Here is a 6,950-nt window from a genome sequence, read left to right as displayed (position 1 = left end):
GGAGCAGCACCAAGGGAACAGTACCTGGGAAAGGCCATTGACAGCTCAGAATATCCAGGGCATTTCTAGAACCTCGGCACTGCTCTCGCTCTAGGAATGAAGGTCCAAAAAGCATCTCAGAGAATGTTCATAATTGTAAACAAGCTCCACCTTTGAAACACAATCTAGATAGAACCAAATATACAAGCCTGCACAATGGATGAAGCCAACGTCTCCTCCATGATTGCCCTTCTGACAACCTTGTAGTCTCCTCAACCATAAAAGGTGAACTTCAAACTCACGACCTTGCCTTGTCACCAGAAACATCCAAGCTTGGATCAGTCTTTCCAAGACCAGATATTTGCTCTGTGAGCTACTAGAGACTTGTCATATACACAGAAGTATAAGAGGATTATTTCTATCTACCTGGGGACCTGGAGTCTTTCACACTGCTCCTGTTAAAACTCTCACAACAGCAAAACTTTACCTACAAAGGGTTCAAGTTATGACACTCCCAATTTTCACAAACCTCCTCAGCTCTTGTGAGTCACATGCAGCCAATTCCAGGAATTGGAAACATGGTTGTGAGGATGAAACTGACTTTGGGGCTCCCCTTGGATAGGGTCTTCCAGACTTACCAAAAGGCCATTAAGAGGAAGGTTTACCCCACCTCAGGGAAACCCGAGGCAGTACTTGCAGTCAAGGGCTGCCCATGGCTTCTGAGCTACATCCAAAAAGAAATTCATACTGTACCTGGATCTGCTGATGCCATTTCTGACTGTCCGAGAGCCAGCATGTACCGTTCCTGAACTGCCTCCATTGTGGATCATCAGTAGGGCTGTCAGATTTACTAAATAAAAATACAGGATACCCAGTTAAACTTGAACTTCACATGAATAGTAAGTCATCACTTTTAGTATAAGTAGATCCTATGTAGTATTTGGGGCATACTTATCTTAAAAATGTACTCGTTGTTTTTCTGACATTCATATTTAACTGAACAGCCTATATTTTACCTGTCAACCCTACTCATCAGAAATGATGGAGGCTTATAGAGATCCAAGAGATGCCTCAGAGCATCCTCAGCTTTTATTTCTATGTCCTGGACAGTGAGCCCGAGCTTCCCACTCCCATTAATTGCCTGTAATGGCATATATTCTCCATTTTAGAGTCTTTTCTACTTGTCATTGTAATTATCTTCCTTATTTTAAAGAGATGTATATTTTTTTCCAAACTTAATAGCTCATCCAAAAGTATTTGGAAGTTCATTCGACAAGGGAAAAACAACATGATTCTGACAAGCGAAGGAAGCCACCTGGTGCTTAGTAAAGAAGTATTAGGGAGATTGAAAAAGCCAAACTTAATAAGCAAATCTCTCCAAGGGTATTTTCAGAGCTTGATACCCTCCCACACCCTGAAAATATTATTACATCAAGAAGGTAGAACCTGCTAACCAAATGTAAGGCTCCCATATGATTCTATCAAACTGAGGATGCTTCTTTACTAAGCAGTGAGCACACATGCTGCCCCAGGGACCTTGGCAGTTGCAACACAGAGCTCTTCCCTTTGGGATGGAAACAGCAAGTTTTCCTGTGGTCCTCACACTGGCCCCAAAAATACTACAGTCCCAATACTTGTCAACTTTAAGTATTTTTCTGCATATCTTCATTTTTCTGTTACTATTTGGACTACATCCTAGCCTTGGCATTACATAAATTGCATTCAAGAAGCTATTTTTAAAAGTTGGTAGGAAATCTTAAATCTATGGTTTGCAGTCCCTGGCTTACTTTCATCCAGGTGCATAAGGGTTTTCAAAAGTACTCAGGTTAGTTACCCCGTATCACAGTCCCACGCTTGTGTCACAGATATGAAAATGGAACATGATATTTAAGGTTTTAGTTGCCAAATCATCAAGCTTCCCAGACAGAGGCAATAGAGCAAAATGAGTACAGAGGCATGGATTTTGATTTGCTCCAGTGTCTTGGGAAAGTCACTTGGCCTCTGTATTTATTTGTACTTATCTGCACTTATCTGTCACTTGTGGGTCATAATTGTACCTGGTCCATGGGTACGCTGTACAAATGATCTGTAAAGTAGTTACAAGAAACCGACACAGAGTAAGCACTCCACAGACATTGGCTATTAGCTATTGGAAATATTTCTCCATGAAACAGATGACTTTATCAGTGGATGACCCGGTGGGAGACAGTGAATCACAGAATCACAGCATGTTGAAAGTGACCTAGTTCACACACTTATGTGAAAAAAAGAAAAGTGTGCATGTGTAGAAAATGTCTGAAAGTTTACATAACAAATAGTTCATCATGTTAACTTTGAGGATTAGAATAAATCAGGAAAGGAGGAAAGCAAAACTTGAGTGTCATTCAATTTCTACATCATTTGTGTTTCTACACAGAGACTCTGAATACACTGGAAGTGCAATTTTTTTTAAACGTGGCGGGATAAAGGTTTTCAAGTTTTCCTGATCCATCCGTATTATTATTTCAGAATTGCTGACATTTCTTGCCATCTTCAGATCTACACCCATTTGAGTCAGTAGACCCTTCTGGATGGAGGAGATAATAGAGCAGAAGTGAAGTGAGAGAAAAGGAGAGAAAAGATTTTCTCTTTTCTCTTCAAAGAGGAAAGGTCTTTGGAATGGGAACAACTCACAACCAAACTTTGGGGAAAGGATGTGATGGAAAATGAGACAAACATCCTACCCCTGTGATGAGAAGGATTCCCTGGGCTGGATGGAGGGAGGTCACAGGTGGCTGGACAAGGAAACCAACTAGGGAGAAACACACACAAGTGCAGAGCAAACACCCCGAGGCCACTCAGCCTGACTCCATGCAAACATGTGTCCAGCAGACAGCCCTTCACCTGTGGCTCCCCAGCAAGACAGGTACCTCGGGGGTGCCAACTCATTCTGAGTCCATTATGCCTGGCCATTCATAAACCGCTGTCTAACTTGTGAGGAATAAATTCTAAATGTTTATGAGGAAGTTGGGGAAGGAGATTGAAAGGTTACTTAAACGGAAAAAAAAGAAGTTCAGGAAGGCAGGATGGTAGAGAGACAAGAAAAAGACCTTAAAAGATGGAAAGGATTTGCCAAAGAAGAGAAAGAAAAAGAAATGATTCCGATTGGGTTAACCTGCAGCTAGGAAGTTAAGGAAGATTATTGATTGGTGAAGACTATGGAATAAAGTGAATAAAATTTCTCAGAAGTTGCTGAGACTATGGTAAGAAGCATGATTATCAAATTATGAACTGGCTGCAATGGCATTCTAGGGGGACACTAGGAAGGGGAAGCAAATGTTCATGAGATGACAGTGGCAGGTGGAAAGTTGTTTCAGGGGAAGATCAGTCTTGCAGAGTGTGTATCAGAGGAGGGCAAGTGTGAGCAAGCAAGGAAATACTAAGTGTATACGATTCCTTCACTGAGTGCACCCAGCCCCGTGTTCAGCCTTGAGAACAAGCAGGACTTCAGGTACTGGAGCTACATTTCAGTCATCAAGACTTGAGAAGACACCCTTAACTCAGGTCTTCTCTTCAAACTCCATCTTTCCTTCTTGACCTTCATTTGGCCTCTTCCCTTACCCTCAAGCTGTGGACTGAGGCCACAGAGCAAGATGGGTCACTAGTGTCCTCCATCCCCTGGTGACTGTGGTTCACATCAGTGCAGTACCAAATGCAATAACCAAGTAACAGACACAAGAGTGTATGAAGAAGAAGAGATTCTGATAAGGCTTTCTGTGACAGTGTGGGCCGAGTTGGCTCTATATGCCTGCTATCACCTGAATGATGAGCAAACTTAGGGGAGAAGTGCTCAGAAGGCAGAGCCTGGCTCTCTACAGGCTCTGCGTGCTCACAGCCCACTCCAAGACCTCAGTTGCAGCTTCGGACCCCAATCTCTCTCCCTCTGCCTACTCACAGTTTTTGAAGTCTTCTTTCCTCCACATTTCTCTTGAGAGGTGGAGGAGGAAGATGAGCTTCAGGCCAGCTCAGACTCCCCTGGGATCCCAGCAGGATGCCTATCATTAACCTCCCACCTTCTAGGAAGCTCCTAAGATCTCCACACTTGGGGGAGTTTTCATTTCATCAGTGCTTCAAAATGCTGGCTGGAGATGGCCTGTTGAAACGTGGCTAAAAGCAAGTAGGAACCTTTGGGCAGCCTGGCCCTTCTCGACTGTCAGACATCTTCAGGGATATTCTAGGAAACATTGCTTGTTTTAGAGAAGGGAGGGAAACAATCCAATTGTCCAATAATGCTTGAATGGAAAATAAATGATGCTATACGAATGTGATGAAATAATACCAAACAGTCAAAAATCAAAGACCTAGATCTATATGGACTGATGTCAATAAATCTTGAAAACATAATATTGTTTGAACGAAAATAAGATAAAGAATCTTAGATTATGATAACAGGTATGTAAGTATTTAAATATTTAAATCAATTCAACATATTGCTTCTATATATATAGATGCAAGAAAATAAACTTTATCCAATGAACACATTATTTACATTTAATATGTTCATTTATCTAGGAAACCCAAAAGAACCCACAGATAAACTAGCAGGAACTAATAAGACGGTTCAACAAGGCACACACATACAAGATCAATAAATTTTAAAAGTCAATCACGCTCCTCTATACTGGTGATAGCAAATTAGAAACTGTAAAAGAAAATAAGAAAAAAAGATCTAAAAATTGTCACAAGAGCCATATAAATTACTTAGAACTAAGCATACCTAAAAGTAATTAAAACTGACAAACTGAGTACGACCACTTAAACTCCGCCCAACCCAAGGATTAGAAAACGACTGTTCTTACTTTATGAGAACACGCCCTCTTCCTAAGTAGCAGATCAGTATGTGAGAGTGAATCAAAGAAACACAGCATTTGAAAAGTCAACTAGGCAAAGCCTCTCGATCGCACAGACAGAAGCTGAAGCCCAGAGAGGTTGAGTTACTTGGTAAAGGGCCCAATGTCCTGACTCAAGGACTCGCATTTTTCACTCATTCGTAAGACACAATCAAATTCAGTACCTTGGAAAGAGATGGGAAAAAAATGAAGAAATGAATTATATAGTTACTCATCTTTAAGTACAGAAATAGCTGTGACAAAATTACACATATTGAGGGAAAATTGAAGTGCAGTGTTTAAAATGTCAATAATCCACAGGGAAACTGGAGACCATTTAAAATATTCATATTAAATATCTCTGGAAAAGACATTAAAAGATCTCCAATCAAAATGTTCATTTTATAATAGATATGGTATGATACAACTTATAATAGATATGGTATGAACCTTTCCATTTCACAGGAAAGCTTCGGCTGGGAAACAGGAATTGTTCTTGAAAATGGGGCCTGTGCTATTGCAGAGACTGTACTGAACTTAGGTCCACAGAATGCTCTGATGTCATCATTGAGGTCACAAAATCCTGCTGTGCGCCTGGCAACCTTGTAAACTAAACAGCCCTGGTGAGCACTAGGCAGTACTGCTGGTGAACTAAGTGGTACAAGTTTTTCAGCCATTTAGGAGACTTGACTATTTTTGTTTGTATTGAATCATTTCAACAGATTGCCCAAGAGGCAACAAGGGCCAACCTGTAGGGAAGAGGAGGAGTTGGACATCTCTTGAGGCATCTTCTAAGGGAGACTTCTAGTTGGTACGATGGAACGGCGACAAAAGAGGAAACATCTGGAAAATGAAGAGTCCCAGGAAACTGCCGAGAACGGAGGAGGTATGTGGGGGGCAATTTGCTGGGGCACATGGGTTTCTGCCAAACTAAACCTTCTCTAGGATGGGGGGGACTGAGAACGTGTCACCTGTGAAGCAGGGAGCGAGAGACCTCATCTCACTGATGCTGCCGTATCCATCCGGAGGGTCCCTGTGGTGTGAGATGGAACAGAACGGCCAGATGCCCCCTGGGAGATGGGAGGTCAGCTCCGCTGGTCTGGGGACTCTCTCCTGGGGCAGCCGGGCCTGGAGCTTTGTCGGACTCACAGCAGGCTGCATCCTGCTTGCACAGACCTAGAGGTGCAGCTTTTCTCAGTCCCCGATTTCTCTCTTATGCTCTTGGATCTTTCCCTGGGGTCATGAGGTGGGGGATGTGAAGGATGCAAGGATGCTGAGAGAGACCCATGAGTTGCTTGGCCTCTTTTACCAAAGTGGAAAGAGAAGCCCCATGAGTTGAAGGCCCTGTTGAAAAGTATCTTGACAAGTGGAATGCAGTTCGAAAGAAGATTGTTTGTCTAGGGATGGTGTCATATTGAAAGCAAGGAGGTTTTATTCCTTCAACAGGAAGAATTGTCCAAAGGAGATCAAGGGAAGGGAAGGGTTTTCCAGAGACTGAGACCACGTGGGCGGGGGTGAGAAATGTCCTCAGGGTCCCGCGGGGAGCTCTGAGAGCCACGGGCCACGGGGTGCCTGCGTGCATTTAATGTAGGCGAGTAGCTTGCCCTGGGCGGGGGTGTTCACCCCATAGTTCCAGCTACACATCTCTGCCCCAGATTAGAGCCCAGTAGCTCCTACCAGGCCCAGGACACTGGAGACTGTAGGGTGGGCCCTGGCAATGGAGGTCTAGACAGCAGGCAGATTTTCAGGCAGTGGCTGGGACAGGCTGGGGAAGGCAATGACTGCCCCTGACCATTCAGAATATTTTGCTCTATATTCCTGTGAGTGTGTGTGTGTGACTGTGTCTGTGTGTGTGTGTATGTCGTAGTGCAGAGATGAGCAGGATGAATGGGGGTAGAGTGCTTATCAGATATAAAATCTGCGTGGTAAAGTCCTTGTCACCCTGCCTGGACCTGGCTGACACTCGGTGTATGTAAGAGTGTATACAGAACTCTTGTTAGGGGTGTTTTATGAGACAGTAACTCATACACCCATGTACACTCTGATACAGCAAAAATATCACACACCCCACATATAAGTTCCTTAGTAAACCACAAACAGCAC

Source organism: Mesoplodon mirus (assembly GCF_964341445.2).
Source record: "Mesoplodon mirus genome assembly, contig: SUPER_14_unloc_1, whole genome shotgun sequence".
NCBI classification, from domain to species: Eukaryota; Metazoa; Chordata; class Mammalia; order Artiodactyla; family Ziphiidae; genus Mesoplodon; species Mesoplodon mirus.
Note: the sequence above shows the minus strand (reverse complement) of the source record.